This window comes from Osmerus mordax, chromosome 25, assembly GCF_038355195.1.
Source record: "Osmerus mordax isolate fOsmMor3 chromosome 25, fOsmMor3.pri, whole genome shotgun sequence".
Lineage (NCBI taxonomy): Eukaryota > Metazoa > Chordata > Actinopteri > Osmeriformes > Osmeridae > Osmerus > Osmerus mordax.
Window position 1 is genome coordinate 3134766 of NC_090074.1, and position 15847 is coordinate 3150612.

General features: G+C 53.9%; 1 pseudogene; it reads left to right on the forward strand.

The window, feature by feature from the left end:
• Window positions 1-479: 479 nt before the first annotated feature.
• Window positions 480-15847, forward strand: part of LOC136933283 (short transient receptor potential channel 4-like) — a 24503-nt pseudogene continuing 9135 nt past the window's right edge.

Sequence of the window (15847 nt, forward strand, 5' to 3'; positions counted from 1 at the left end):
GTTGAGCCCTGGAACCGGGTTGTTGGTTCCAAAATCTCGCTCTCCCTAGTGTGCCCCAGGTATCTGTCATTCTCATGTGTGCAATCTATGATCTATTCCATGACTTAACTGGTTTTAAAGTTAGTCTATAGTCCCGGAGGAGGACTGTTCAACATGCAAACATGAATGCTGCGCAGTAGGCTATAGGGTGCTATTATGCATGTTAGTTTAATTGGCATTCGGATATTCTCCAGTGGATCCGAGCACATAGTCGTGGTATTGAGTTACAAGGGTGGGTTGTGTCCTCAGATTACGTCAAATTATCCGACAAGGTAAATTGCTCCTAATGCGTGCTATGATCCTTTTAGCCTATTCAAACCCCCTCTTTACATGTACTTGTTTCCTGTCTGTATCCACCTTCCCCACAGCCTGAGTAAGATGGCCTAGGGCGGCGGCGGCAACAGTAACCAGAAGGAAGCAGAAGGAAAGCAGAGGGAACCATGTCGCAGCTGTACTACCGGCGGAACCGACAGCTCCTCGTACCGCGACCGGATCCCGGCTGAGGATCGTGCGGTCAGAGTCGGAGCTGTCTCCGGTTGGAGAAGACCTACCTGGGAGCGGGTGGAGAAGGGGGACTACGCCAGCGTCAAGCAGGCCCTGGAGGTAAAGGGGCACGGGTGCATGGGGGTGAACGAGTGGATGGTTAGACGGGACTGAAAGGATGAGTGGACGGTGGAGGATGGAGATGATGGATGAGCTGGATTCGTTGGTGCTGGGTAGCTCCCAGAACCCTCTTGGGGGTACAGGGGCATGGATGGGTGGGCGGGTTGCGGAAAATCGGGGGGGCCACAGGATGGATACACGAACGGCTCGATGGACGGATGGCAGAGTGGATAGATGATCGTGGAGTTGATGGCTGAAATGGGATTAAATGGAATCGCTGCACTCTCAGACCACCGCCGGCCCGGGGTTGCAATGCATGAAGGGAGATGGGACGAAAGGATGGAAAAACAGACAAATGCCCGCGACGGCGGCGGCGTTGTGGGGCGTACGGGGGGGGGGGGGGGGGGGGGGGGGGGGGTTGACGACGACGCAGCGAAAAAACACCCCCCCCGCTTGTCCTCTGGCTTGTTCCCCAGGAGGCTGAGATCTACTTCAAGATCAACATCAACTGCATCGACCCGCTGGGGCGCACGGCCCTGCTGATCGCCATCGAGAACGAGAACCTGGAGATCATCCGAGCTGCTGCTCGGCTTTAACGTGTATGTGGGCGACGCCCTGCTGCACGCCATCCGCAAGGAGGTGGTGGGCGCCGTGGAGCTGCTCCTCAACCACAAGAAGCCCAGCGGGGGGATGCAGGTACGGGGCGCCGGGGCGTGGGGGGCGTGGGGGGCGCCGGGGCGTGGGGGGCGTGGGGGGCGTGGGGGGGCGTGGGGGGCGCCGGGGCGTGGGGGGCGTGGGGAGACGGGTGGAGGGTCAGAGGGTGGTTTGGGTTGTCGGCCCCGCCGTCGCTGTGTCGGAGCGTCCCCGAGACGAGCTGGATCACTGACGGGGATTTTTCTAGAAGGCTCCGTCCGGGGGCACGTGTGGGCGTGTCAGCAGTGACGAGCCACCCCTGAAACGAAATACCAGCCACCTGTATTTGAGAATTGACATTGACAGTTTTCTTCATTTAGCAGACACTTTGATCCAAAGAAACGTGCAAATAATAATAATCAAATCCAACAGAATTTCAGCGGTTAGGTCAAGGAGCCGTCAGCAGTTCACCAAAAAGATCAACAATAACACAATCACAGGATTATGTTATTCTCATAACACAGCAGAATAGCTTGCTTTCCGGTCGGACTAATTGAGTTTTTTGGAAGGCAGTCACAAGGGTCTGCTTCGAGCTGACATTACTCCAAGCGACGCAGCAACAAGTGTCTGCAGGATGACCCTGGCAGGCGGCGCCTGTAGGGATTAGCCCGTGAGATCGGCTGAGTCTCACCGCACTGTTTGTATCACACGAGATCTGAGACCAGATTTCCATTCACTGGCAGGTGAAACCCTTTGTTTGGTACGAGACCACAACGTTGGGTTCCACCTTCCGGCCCGATTGTGTTCCTCTGAGGGGTTTAATGAATTTCCAATTCACGCAGTCCAGTCATACGATATGCAAAATGAGGCGCTGGCTCATTCCCTCCGGAGGGTGAGGAAGACAGGCTGTCTGCTTGTCTGGGGACAGGTGTTGGTTTCCAGTTGCTGCTGTCTTTCTCTTCTCTCTCTCTGATGCACACGCGCACACGTCGCGCACACACACGCAGGCGAACGCACGCCACTCACATGGGCACACACGGGCAGACGCACGCGAGCACACGTGCGACCGTTATTGCCGCACGCACGCGCCGCGCGCACGGCGACAGTCACGCGCGCCTCCTCGCACTTTGTGAGATCTTCAGAAAGAGCCTTTCGTTTAAGAGGAAGAAAGGGAACAGTGACTCATTTGGGAACCTTTTTCTTCCCCTCGGATGATAAGTAGAGTCGTGCTTTTGTGCGGTCCTGATTACGTCTCTGGCCTCTTCTGGCCAACCCACTTTGAGAGACGGGGCAAGAGAGGGAGACATGTTGACTGTGTATAGGGAGAGAGGGAGAGAGAGACATGTTGGACTGTGTATAGAGAGAGAGGGAGAGAGAGAGGGAGAGAGAGACATGTTGACTGTGTATAGAGAGAGAGGGAGGGAGAGACATGTTGACTGTGTATAGAGAGATAGAGAGAGTGCAGGGGGGGGTGGGATGTGGGGAGCGAAGAGAGAAACAGAAGTGAGGGGGGGGGGGAGAGAGAAGAGCAAATAGGGTTTTTTAACAGGTTAGACGCGAGGAAGACTCCGCAGGTTAGACTGCTCTCTCCGCTAGTTCTCCCGCGCCCCCTCAAAGACGCAGGCATTTATCAACAGCCACATTTTCTATCCACCTTGTTGACCCCCCCCAGGCCACAGGGTCCCGGGGCACTAAAGAGATCACGGAGATGGTGGCCCCGTTCGTCTCTCAGAGCCAATGCTCGTCTGTTAAAGTAAAAGCGCGTCTGGGAAAACACCACATCTCATCTATCGCTCACCGTTTGGCCCCGAGAGCGGTGTATTAGCTGAGAGATTCATTTAGGGTGGCCTGCTGGTATTGCGTCGATCGGTCTTGTTTTCTGCAGGCTGCATCCGGGTCGTTTCGCAGAAACAAGTCTTGAGAGGTTTCCCGTCTCCCGTTAGTCAGTCCAGAGGCGAATGAAACCAGATGAGTTCTATTCGAGGATGGCTATCTGCAAAGTCAGATGGGAGTTAGATGGCTGAGTGGTTAGGGAATCGGACTGGTAATCAGAAGGTTGCTAGTTCGATTCCCGGCTATGCCAACCAAATTACGTTGTGTCCCTTCCTTGGGCAAGGCACTTCACCCTTCTTGCCTCAGGGAGAATGTCCCTGTACTTACTGTAAGTCGCTCTGGATAAGAGCGTCGACTAAATGTAAAGTGTTTTTTTTTTTTTTTACTCCAAACCCTGGGGAGGACTAACCTGTTTAATCCCTTAAACAGCTATTTACTGGAGCTGTTATGTGCTAAGTTTCGTTCGGATCCTAAATCGACTAGACCTTCAGCGGCAAGGTTGGAGAACACGATACAGCGCCACCGTAGAGGGAACCTGTTGAACTCGTGTCTTTACAGAACAGATACAGAACCTAGCACCCCGCGTGGCTTTGAATTCTTCTTCTATACTCTACAAAAAACAACAACATTCAGGCCCTGACACAGCAGAGGCAGAGGGAGTGTACGGTGTAAAATCAAAGTACGGAGCGTGACTATGTGTCATTGTCTCTATGAGTAACACAATGAATAAACATGACATGGGCGAGTGGGCCCCAATTTTCATTTCTCCGCTTTTTCCACGGGCAACGCCGCGTGTCTTCAATCCTGCCTTCCTCTGCATCCGTGCCTGTGCAAGAGCGACGGCACTTTGAGGCCCTGGCGTTTGATGTGCCCTCCCTCCCTCCCTCCCTCCCTCCCTCTCCCTCCCTCCCTCCTCCCTCCCTCCCTCCCTCCCCTCCCTCCCCTCCCCTCCCTCCCTCCCTCCCTCCCTCCCTCCCTCCCTCCCTCCCTCCCTCTCTCCCCTCCTCTCTATCCCTCCCACAAGCACGCCGGGATGTGGCTGATTAGAGGACGCACCTGAACGCGGAGGCAGTCACGCGCCCTAGTCGAGATAAGACGTAGGGGGGGGGGGGTGGGGGGGGGGGGGGTCGGCGACGGTGTGCCTCCGTGGGTGGAACGTCTGTGGAAAGTGTTATGATTATAACGAGCCGAATGGAAAATCGTTCGGGTTGCGTTTTGATTTGAGTCTCCCCCGAGGGTCTCTAGAGTGTGATTCAGTGGGTCCAGTTGACACTGGGGGATTCAAATCAAGCTCGCTCAACTATCTTTTTGCCTGTGTTTTCATCGTCGCGTCGTAGCGACTGGTGGCAGTTGTCACGTGGTTTGCCATGCAATGTCACAACACCGCAGTGTATAATACACAGTACACAAGATGTTTCTGTTGACACAGAAAACAAAGAAAATCATTTGAATAGTTTTTTTCCTGGTATAAGTTTCGAACTAAGCTCTTAGTCTCTGTTGCAGCTGTCTACCTACCCCCGCACCCCCCCCCCCCCCCCCCCCCAACGAACACCCCTCATTCGGTTCCGCTGCCAGCCCTTTAATGGCGCGGTGATAATCGCTTCTCCATCCTCCTCTTTTTCTCTCACTCTTTCTCTGCCCTTTTCTCTCCTTCCCCGTGTCATTTGCTCCTCCTTCCCTTCAGATAATCAGATAAAGAGGAGTTTTAATTAGAAGTAGAGAGAGCAGAGAGAGATTTTTTTTTTACCAGACCACTGAATGGGTGGTCAAGGGGAGGGAGAAAGGAGGGGGGAGTGGGGAGGAAGAGGGAGGAGGGAGGAGGGAGGAGGGAGGAGGGAGGAGAAGATGGAAAGGGTTGATGATGTATCTGAAGAAGGAATTGTGAAAAAGAAATGACTTGGAATGACTAAAGATAACACAGTGATTGAGACAGGCTTTGTATGTCAGTGTGACAGAGGGAGAAACATCTTGACACGCCGCCTGTTATGATTGGTGAATGCTCCCTGCCTGTCAAATCTGTCTTCTGTTTGATTGGTTTGCTCTGGCCTCTCAATTAATGAACCCATCCAGGCAGCTCAGCTCGACGGCTCAGTGTTCAGGGGTCCCCCTGGACCCAATCAAAAATCAGGTCCTACTGGGAGCCAATCAGAAACTGCTTTCCTGCCTCTGTGCCAGAGGTGCAGATGGTGTCGATTGACCTTGGTCAGTGAATGCTTTATCAGATGAATCAGTCCCCCTTTCAAAAAATCTAATTTTCTATCGAAAAGATAGAACAGAACTGAAATGAAATTAATTGAACAGGATTGAGTTGAACTGATTACACAGGACACACACATCCCAGTGGAACGTAGACCTTGGAGTGACAGCGAAAACAGCCAATGAACAGTAGAAGACAGGTGTCTGACTGTGAGGGTCCTCCCTCCAGGTTCCTCCCCTCCTATTGGACAAGCAGTTCTCCGACTTCACCCCGGACATCACGCCCATCATCCTGGCGGCCCACACCAACAACTACGAGATCATCAAGCTGCTGGTGCAGAAGGGCGTGTCCGTGCCACAACCTCACGAGGTGAGCGCCACGAGGGTCATTCAGGAGGGTCATTCAGGAGGGTCATTCTGGAGGGTCATTCAGGCAGGGTCATTCAGGAGGGTCATTCAGGAGGGTCATTAAGGAGGGTCGTTCAGGAGGGTCATTCTGGAGGGTCAATCAGGAGGGTCATTCTGGAGGGTCAATCAGGAGGGTCATTCAGGAGGGTCATTCAGGAGGGTCATTCTGGGGGGTCATTAAGGAGGGTCATTCTGGAGGGCCAATCAGGAGGGTCATTCAGGAGGGTCATTCTGGAGGGTCAATCAGGAGGGCCAATCAGGAGGGTCATTCAGTTTTAGAAGCTCAATATGTTGACTTTATATAGAATAGCATTAGCAGTTGAGTTGATAGCAGCTACCTTGATACCTTGAACCCAAAAATAGCTTTGTCTTAATTTCCTTGCCCAAGTATCGTGTTGTGCGGTGTGGTTATTACGACATGTTGCTGTTTGCGACGAAATCTTACGACCACGAACCCGTTGACCCCCCCCGTGCCAGAGGGGTTGTGAAGGATCGAGTGTTCCTGACCGGTGTGTGTGTGTGTTCCAGGTGAGGTGTAACTGCGTGGAGTGTGTGTCCAACTCAGACGTGGACAGCCTCCGCCACTCCCGCTCTCGCCTCAACATCTACCGGGCGCTCTCCAGCCCCTCGCTCATCGCCCTGTCCAGCGAGGACCCCTTCCTCACCGCCTTCCGCCTCAGCTGGGAGCTGGAGGAGCTCAGCAAGGTCAGAGGTCAGAGGGGGTCATTCAGAGGTCGCTCTGAATTTAAATTGGCCCTCCGAATTTGAAGTCGAAGAGGGCGTCGGGGGGGGGGGGGGGGGGGTCAAGCCAGCGCTCGCCTCAGTGTCGTGTCATGTGACAGGGTGGACATCCCCACTCTGACCCCCCCCCCCCCCCCTCCCCCTCGGCCAGGTTGAGAACGAGTTCAAGTCGGAGTACGAGGAGCTGTCCCAGCAGTGCAAGCAGTTTGCCAAGGACCTGCTGGACCAGACGAGGAGCTCCCGGGAGCTGGAGATGATCCTCAACTTCCGCGACGACACCAACCTGCTGAGGAGGACGAGAGCACCAGCGACTTGGCTCGCCTCAAACTGGCCATCAAGTACCACCAGAAGGAGGTAGGGCTCCGAGGCCCCTGACTGGTGTGTGTGTGGGGCGTGTGGGCGCCTTGTTGGGAGTCAGGTGGCTGAGCGGTGAGGGAATCGGGCTAGTAATCCGAAGGTTGCCAGTTCGATTCCCGGTCATGCCAACTGACGCTGTGTCCTTGGGCAAGGCACTTCACCCTACTTGCCTCGGGGGAATGTCCCTGTACTTACTGTAAGTCAGCGTCTGGATAAGAGCGTCTGCTAAATGACTAAATGTGTGTGTTGCGTGCTGTTTGTGTTTGTCTATGTGCATGTGTGCGTGTGTGTGGTTTTGGGCGCATGTGCGTAGGGGAATGTGTGTGTTCGTGTGTGGGTGTGCGATTGTGTCGCCTCTGACAGATTTCTTGCTGAGGTGTAAGGCTGACGAACAGTCAGGTGAGCGATGGTCACGGAGGTAGACTAGAAGGTGTTTGTACCTCCCTCCATCTCCTCCTCCCATCTCCCTCTGTCCCTTTCACTCTCTCTCTCTCTCTCTCTCTCTCTCTCTCTCTCTGTCTCTCTTCCCCTCTGTCTCTCTCCCAGTGCTGTTTCCCTGGGGTTTTATCTGGATTGAATTATCCCACAGGCATGTGTTCCTTCCCCGCCTGCCCGTCGTTAGCATCCATCGATCCTGCTGTCCCTGTGATTGAAAAGCACTATCTCATGGTAGGGAAGCAGCACGCACAGCCATCCCTATCGAGAGATGAATAATATAGACTCCTAATTATTGCTAGGGCCCTACTAGCCTGTCTGTCTCTGTGTGTGTGTGTGTGTCTGGCTAGCTGCCTGTCTATCTCTTCGCCTACCTGTCTGACTTTCCAATACAGCCAGCGTGAGAGAAGTCTCTCTCTCTCTCTCTCTCTCTCTCTCTCTCTCTCTCTCTGCCATCCACATCATTTTCTCCTCCCCTGCAAAGAGAGAAACTCTGTGTACTTCACAGTGAAAGGCACTGTGATTAGCGGCACGGGGGGAGAGCGAGGGCAGGCGGGGGTACGGGGAGGGAGTGAGCCTGTCAGGGCCGCTCTGCTCTGCTCTGCTCTGCCGCAGTGGAGGAAGGGCCCCCCCCAGCCAGCCTCCCCCCTCAGGAGAGACGCCGAGGCGTTCTGAAGACCGCCTGTTTGTTCTTCCCGGTGGAACTTTGGAGCGGGAAGTGTTCAAGGGGGTTGGGGGTGGGGGAGGGGGGGGGGTGGATGAGGGGGCGAGGAGGCTGGAGGGGGTTGCGGGGGAGTGGAGTCGCCCCTCTCGTGGGACGCCAAAAGGACAAAGTGGTCAATAGTTTTTGTTGAAAAAAGGGGCAGAGCGATTTTTCTGCTCTGGCTGTGTTTGTTGGTCGCTGATGGTATCGGCTCTCGTCTCGGATTGTCATTTTAAAGCGTTTGTCTCTCTCTCTACCTCTCTCTCTCTCTCTGGTCGCTGATGGTATCAGCTCCCGTCTCATGCGGAGGTTTCAGCGGGAGATAGGGGAAAAAAACAAAGAAGACAGCCACCAGATAAATACTTGAGAAACAGGGCTGGAATATAAATGCTGTGGATGAGCGACGGGCTCCACGGATGTTCCACCGATTCACCTGTGAGGCTGCTGACCCTTCACAATCCCCGCCCACTGGTTGCCTATAGAGTGGGGACTAATTTAACAGCCCACTTGATCTGAAACAATGACCATCTCTGCTAACCTGTGTGTGTGTGTGTGTGTGTGCCCCACCAAGGGTCCCCGGAATGTGGTATAAACACATATATGTGTGTGTGTGATGTCTGTGTTTGTTTGTGTGCCTGCTATGCCCTTACTGAGATAAGAGACTGTACTGTGTGTGTGTGTCTCTCTCTCTAATGCATGTGTGTTTACAGCGTGTGCAAGTTTCAAGACTGGCCGGGTCGGCGGAGCCAAACGTACAAAGCGCTCGCCGCTTAGATCCAGGAGGAGTCGAGGCCCAGCTGATGCGCTTCCTGAGACAGTCATACTTTAAAGGGGCTGTTGTCGTTTGCGCGTGGCTCTTTTTCGATTGACGACGGCCTCCGTTCGCTTGTATGTGTTTTACATTTACATTTAGTCATTTAGCAGACGCTCTTATCCAGAGCGACTTACAGTAAGTACAGGGACATTCCCCCCGAGGCAAGTAGGGTGAAGTGCCTTGCCCAAGGACACAATGTCATTTTGCACATCCGGGAATCGAACCGGCAACCTTCTGATTAGTAGTCCGATTCCCTAACCACTCAGCCACCTGACTCCCGACGGGGGAGCGCGTTATGCGGAGTCGTCTCGTGCGGGTCTAACAAACGCCCGCCTGGGTTCTATATCGGGAGCGCGTGTCGTCAGGTGCGCAAATAGAACCCGGGAGGTTCTACGCGGGTCGGTGTTTGCCCTCTGCTGCCATCCGCAGTGATCCCCTCGTCCGCCAGGTTCCCATGGTAACTGCCCGGTGCCGGCGCCTGGTGTTGCGTCCCCTCTCTAAAGCGTTGCTCTGTGACGACAGGGTTGCCAGGTCTGTCTGCAGGGTCGCCAGGTTTGGCTGCGAAACAAACTCCGTCGGAGAGTGTCGACGAAAGGAAAAGCAACGCGTGTCTTTCAGCTATAACGAAAAAACTCGCCTTTTCTCCTCCCCCCACCCGAACACACAAGTACTCAGAGCTTCTTAGTCCAGTCTGGTCAGCATCAAATAGAGTGTTTTTATTGATCTACGACCGCAACAACCACGTGCCCTAGGTACCAGACTGGCAGTGAGATGAGAACACTTGATGCTTTCCACATGATGCCTCTGAATCATCTGCAGCTGGATCCAGTCTAATCCCATCAAGTTCAATCCTCCTTCCACCCCCCATAATGTGTAACGATATCAAATTGATTTAACCGCCCGGGACCCCTCTTCTGGATGGTTAAATGAAGCTCTCAAATGGCCTCCAGGGTCGAATGGTACGATCCAAGTGTTATTCAGCCAATGGTATGGTCCAAAGCCTGAAGTGTCATCAGCTTCATATGGTGGATATTTGAAAGAATGCGAAACTGTGATCTCGGATTGTCATTTTCAGACGTCGTCTCTCTCTCTCTCTCTCTCTCTCTCTGCCTCTCTCTCTCTCTCTCTCTCTCCTTCTCCTCTCTCTCTCTCTCTCTCTCTCTCTCTCTCTCTGTGTCCGTCAACCCCCCCGGCTCCCCTCCCTTCTGCTTCGCTTCTCCACTCTAATTATCTTCCCCTCTTTATCTCCCCTCTCCCCCCCTCCTCTCTCTTCCTCCAGTTTTGTCGCTCAGCCGAACTGTCAGCAGCTGCTGGCCTCCCGCTGGTACGACGAGTTCCCCCGGCTGGCGGAGGCGCCCACTGGTGGGGCAAGTTCCTCACCTGCGTGTTCATCGGCCTCCTGTTCCCCCGTCTTCTCCCTCTGCTACCTCCTGGTGCCCAAGAGCCGCTCGGGCCTGTTCAGTCCGCAAGCCCTTCATCAAGTTCATCTGCCACACGGCCTCCTACCTCACCTTCCTCTTCCTCCTCCTCCTCGCCTCCCAGCACATCGTCAAAACCGAACCGGAGAGACAGGGCCCCACCCCCACCGCAGTGGAGTGGATGATCCTGCCCTGGGTGCTGGGTGAGGGGTGTGTGTGTGTGTGTGTGTGACAGGCGGTAGATGAAGAGGATGTCGCAGCAGTGTGTGTATGTGTGTGTGTTTCGTGAAGATGAAGAACAGACGCTGGAAGAGTTGAATACAGAATTCTGTATGTGTGTGTATGTGTGTTTCTTGAAGATGAAGAACAGACGCTGGAAGAGTTGAATACAGGATTCTGTATTGATGTGTGTGTATGTGTGTATGTGTGTGGTGTGTGTGTTCAGGCTTCATCTGGACTGAGATCAAGCAGATGTGGGATGGAGGGGTTTCAGGACTACATCCACGACTGGTGGAACCTCATGGACTTTGTCATGAACTCTCTCTACCCTGGCAACCATCTCCCTCAAGATCATTGCTTACACCAAGGTAAGCAAACCAAGCCACCAAACCACACACCGACGAACCAACCTCACACAGCTCAACCATCTTAGCTTCTGGAAAACCCCGACACGACAGCTACCAAGCCTCCAATGTTGTTAGGTCTGCCTCTGGTTTCCTTTTCGCTCTTTCTGTCTCTCTTTCCTTTCCCACATCTCCCACTTCTTTACCTTCTCCCCCCCCCCCCCCTCTCTCTCTATCTGCCTCTCTTATTCTTCCCCTCCCCCCCCACCCTCTCTCTCATCCCTCCCCCACCTCTCCCCATCCCTCCCCCAGTACAGCGACACGAAGCCCAGGTGCAGTTGGGAGATGTGGCATCCCACCCTGGTGGCGGAGGCCGTGTTTGCCATCGCCAACATCTTCAGCTCCCTGCGGCTCATCTCCCTGTTCACGGCCAACTCTCACCTGGGACCCCTGCAGATCTCCCTGGGGGCGCATGCTGCTTGGACATCCTCAAGTTCCTCTTCATCTACTGTCTGGTACACACTCACACACACACAGCACACGATACACAGTCACACACACACATGCTGCTGAACATCCTTATGATTTTCTTGTAATCTACTGTCTGAGACACACACGTACACACGATACACAAAGCCTTACGACACACATCCACAGACCAGGTGAGCAGGTGTGTTGTGCTTCTTGTTCGGCTCAGGTCCTGCTGGCTCTTTGCCAACGGTCTCAACCAGCTCTACTTTTTACTACGAAACCAACGCCGAAGACGAACCCAAACACTGCAAAGGCATCCGCTGCGAAAAAGCAGAACAATGCCTTCTCTACCGTACGTACGTGTGAGTGTGTCTGTGTGTGTGTGTTTGTTTGTGTGCGTGCGTTGTGTGTACTCTGAATTATTATGGTTTTATCTGCTGAGAAATATTGACAAACAACATCTCCCGCAGGTTGTTTGAGACCCTCCAGTCTCTGTTCTGGTCCATCTTCGGACTGATCAGTCTCTACGTGACCAACGTCAACGCGGACCACCAGTTCACAGAGTTTGTGGGTGCGACCATGTTCGGAACCTACAACATCATCTCTCTGGTGGTGCTGCCTGAACATGTTGATAGCCATGATGAACAACTCCTACCAGCACATTGCTGTGAGTACCAGACTAAACACAGCACACAGGGTTATTAACCCCTGGTGTATAACCCTGGTGTATAACCCCTGGTGTATAACCCCAGGTGTATAACCCAGGTGTATAACCCCAGGTGTATAACCCCAGGTGTATAACCCCAGGTGTATAACCCCAGGTGTATAACCCCTGGTGTATAACCCCCAGGTGTATAACCCAGGTGTATAACCCCTGGTGTATAACCCTGGTGTATAACCCCTGGTGTATAACCCCAGGTGTATAACCAGGTGTATAACCCCAGGTGTATAACCCCAGGTGTATAACCCCAGGTGTATAACCCTGGTGTATAACCCCAGGTGTACTAACCCCAGGTGTATAACCCCAGGTGTATTACCCAGGTGTATAACCCCAGGTGTATAACCCCAGGTGTATAACCCAGGTGTATAACCCCAGGTGTATAACCCTGGTGTATAACCCCAGGTGTATAACCCTGGTGTATAACCCCAGGTGTATAACCCCAGGTGTATAACCCCAGGTGTATAACCCCTGGTGTATAACCCCAGGTGTATAACCCCAGGTGTATAACCCCAGGTGTATAACCCCAGGTGTATAACCCCAGGTGTATAACCCAGGTGTATAACCCCAGGTGTATAACCCCAGGTGTATAACCCAGGTGTATAACCCTGGTGTATAACCCCTGGTGTATAACCCCAGGTGTATAAACCCTGGTGTATAACCCCAGGTGTGTATAACCCCAGGTGTATTAACCCCAGGTGTATAACCCCAGGTGTATAACCCCAGGTGTATAACCCAGGTGTATAACCCCAGGTGTATAACCCCAGGTGTATAACCCAGGTGTATAACCCCAGGTGTATAAACCCAGGTGTATAACCCCAGGTGTATAACCCCCAGGTGTATAACCCCCAGGTGTATAACCCCCAGGTGTATAACCCGGTGTATAACCCCTGGTGTATATAACCCAGGTGTATAACCCCTGGTGTATAACCCTGGTGTATAACCCAGGTGTATAACCCCAGGTGTATAACCCCAGGTGTATAACCACAGGTGTATAACCCCAGGTGTATAACCCCAGGTGTATAACCCAGGTGTATAACCCCAGGTGTATAACCCCAGGTGTATAACCCCAGGTGTATAACCCCAGGTGTATAACCCCTGGTGTATAACCCCAGGTGTATAACCCCTGCTGACTGTGTTCCAGGACCATGCAGACATCGAGTGGAAGTTTGCCCGGACCAAGCTGTGGATGAGTTACTTTGAGGAGGGGGGCACCCTCCCCTCCCCCTTCAACATCGTCCCCAGTCCCAAGTCAGTGTGGTACCTCATCCGCTGGGTCAACAAGCAGGTGTGCAAGAGGACCGGCTTCAAAAGGCCGGAAACCTTCGACACCCTGGGGGGTGAGTAGTGTGGGAGGCGGTCACTAGAACCAGATGTGTCGGTTAGTATTGAGTGATACGAAAGCGTTATTTGTTGTCCTGTTGAATGCATCCACTCTTATTATATATTATAACATACTGCATGCAGTTTTCAATGGGTTCACCTGTAAATACTGGTGGTGTACATCTCGTCGAGTCCGGAAGTGAGATTGATCAAAGGTTAAATATTTTATCGGACGAAATCTGAATTGGAACTGTGCTGAACCAGGTCAATACAACAACTGGGTGGGCATAGCTCAGAGTCTGAAAGCAGTTTGAATCTTATCCTGCAATGTTGCTTTGGATGAAAGATAAATGATGGTGATCGTCACGGTGACTGTGGTCTGGCATCTCCCATTCCATTTTCTGTTCTTAGCTTTATGATATTAGGTTGGCTTCTCATTTTCATTTTCTCAAGCGGTCCAATCTTCTTGAAGAAGTGTAGCTGTAATGCTTGGAGACCCAACCACACATGAATAAGCTATGAGCTAAGGACCTTTCCTTTTCTCTGAAGTGTTCTCACTCTCTCTTGCTCTCTCTCTCTCTTTGTTTCTCTCTCTCTCTATCTCTTATTTCTTCCTCTCTCGTTCTCTCTGTCTTCTCTCTTCCTTCCTCTCTCTCTCTCCTCTCCCCTCTAATCCCTCCTCTCCTCTCTTCCACAGAGACGCGCGGCAGACAATGTGAGATTAAATCACCAGTATCAGGGTAATGAGATGGCTTTGTAGACAGACTCCCCCCCTCCTCCTCCATCGTAGACATCTCAAGTGTCTCATTCTGTCATTTGTTCAGCTGTGACAAAGCTCCCCATCTCCTGTCTCAACCCCACCTTTATCAGTAGACGTCGAACCACCAGTCTAAAGTGGTTAATGTCCTAGATTCTTGATCCGCATGAATATCCGACTGTGCGAGCTCCCTTTTCCCGACGTGGCAGATCATTTTGCGGATACACCCGTGGCTGTCCTTTGTGAGTTATGGCTGTCAGATGACAGTCACGTCACAGAGCACACAGGAGGATAGTGAAGTCCCACAGGCTGACAGGAGGACTGGGAGTGAGATCTTAGCTGTTTGTTGCTGCTTGCAGGAGGTCCTGAGGAACCTGGTGAAGCGCTACGTGGCAGCCATGATCCGCGGACGCCAAGACGGAGGAGGGCCTCACCGAGGAGAACTTCAAGGTGAGAGAGTGTCGTGTGTGTGCGTGTGTGTGGGGATTAGTGTGTGTGTGAGGAAATTCTGTCTGGGAAGATAGTCGGTGAAGCTCAGGCGGAGATCAACATCCCTTCTCTCTCTCTCCTCTCTCTCTCCTCTTCCAGGAGCTGAAGCAGGACATCTCCAGCTTCCGCTACGAGGTCCTGGGCATGATGAAGGGGGGCAAGCCCGGGGCTGCCTGCGGCCGCCGGGGGCGCAGTCGGGGGGCGCCGTCGGAGGAGGCGCGGGGGGGTTCCAGCCTGGCCTACCCGACCGGGCCCCTCAAGGTGTCTCCGTCGCCCCCCCGCCGGCCCGGTCAAGAGCAAGCGCAACCTCCTCAGCGTGACGGCACCATCCTCCAGCAGGGCGCCTCCCCGAGGCCTCCTCCTCGCCCAGGTCCCCGAGGCCTCCGGCGGGCTGGGGAACGCGCGGCCCCCCTGCTCTCGGACGGCGGGCCTCGCCGCGACAGGGCCGGCCAGAAGAAGGACTTCCCCAAGGCCGTCGGCGATTTCGGGCTGTTTCAGAGGCGCCACCGGGGCGGGGCCGGGGGCGGGGGCGGCAACCCCGCCAACATGGCCTCTTTGTCGGAGGAGACGGGGGAGTCGGATGTGGACGAGCCGGGGCGGGAGGGGGAGGCGGGGGGCGAGGCGGGGGGGCGAGGCGGGGGGGCGAGGCAGGGGGCGAGGAGGAAGCCAAGGGGCTGCTGGGCGGAGGAAAGGAGGGAGGAGGGGAGGACAGAGGAGGGAAAGGCACCGACGCGACGGAGGTGGCGAGGGAGGGGGGAGGGGGAGGATTTTTCTCCAGCAGGAGGTGGCAGGTGCTGATGCGGGTACAGCGGGCGGCAGGGGCGGGGGCGGGGGGGACATAGGGCCTGGCGGGGGGGGGGGCGGGGGGGGGGGTCTGACAGGGTCGTTTTTTGACAAGGTCAATCAGTTGAGTGTCGTCTTTCATGACATGAGTGCAGCTGCTGGCTCCTCCCCACTACCAACAGGACATTATGGGGACAGCGTGGTGCTGCGGAAACGTGACCTTGGTTCGGTCGCCACCCCAGGCCAGGGTCTTTTGTGGGTTTCAGATAATCACGGCGACCTCGAAATACAGTGGAACCGTTAACATTTGGAGGCGGGTCTGTGAAGACTCAGGGAAGCTTAACACTCATTCGGACACGATCATTCATTCATTCACTCATGGAGGTCCAATTTGGTCTGTCGTGGTCTGGATGTTGTCATTTGGAGGACTAGGTATGATGTCACTGATTATATATTTCTATACAGATTTCTCTCTCTTTCTCCTTCTCTCTCTCTTGAAAAGCAAAGGACTTTTCACAAATGTACATTTCCTTAAGCTTGGTCCCTCTCTCGTTAGCACCACG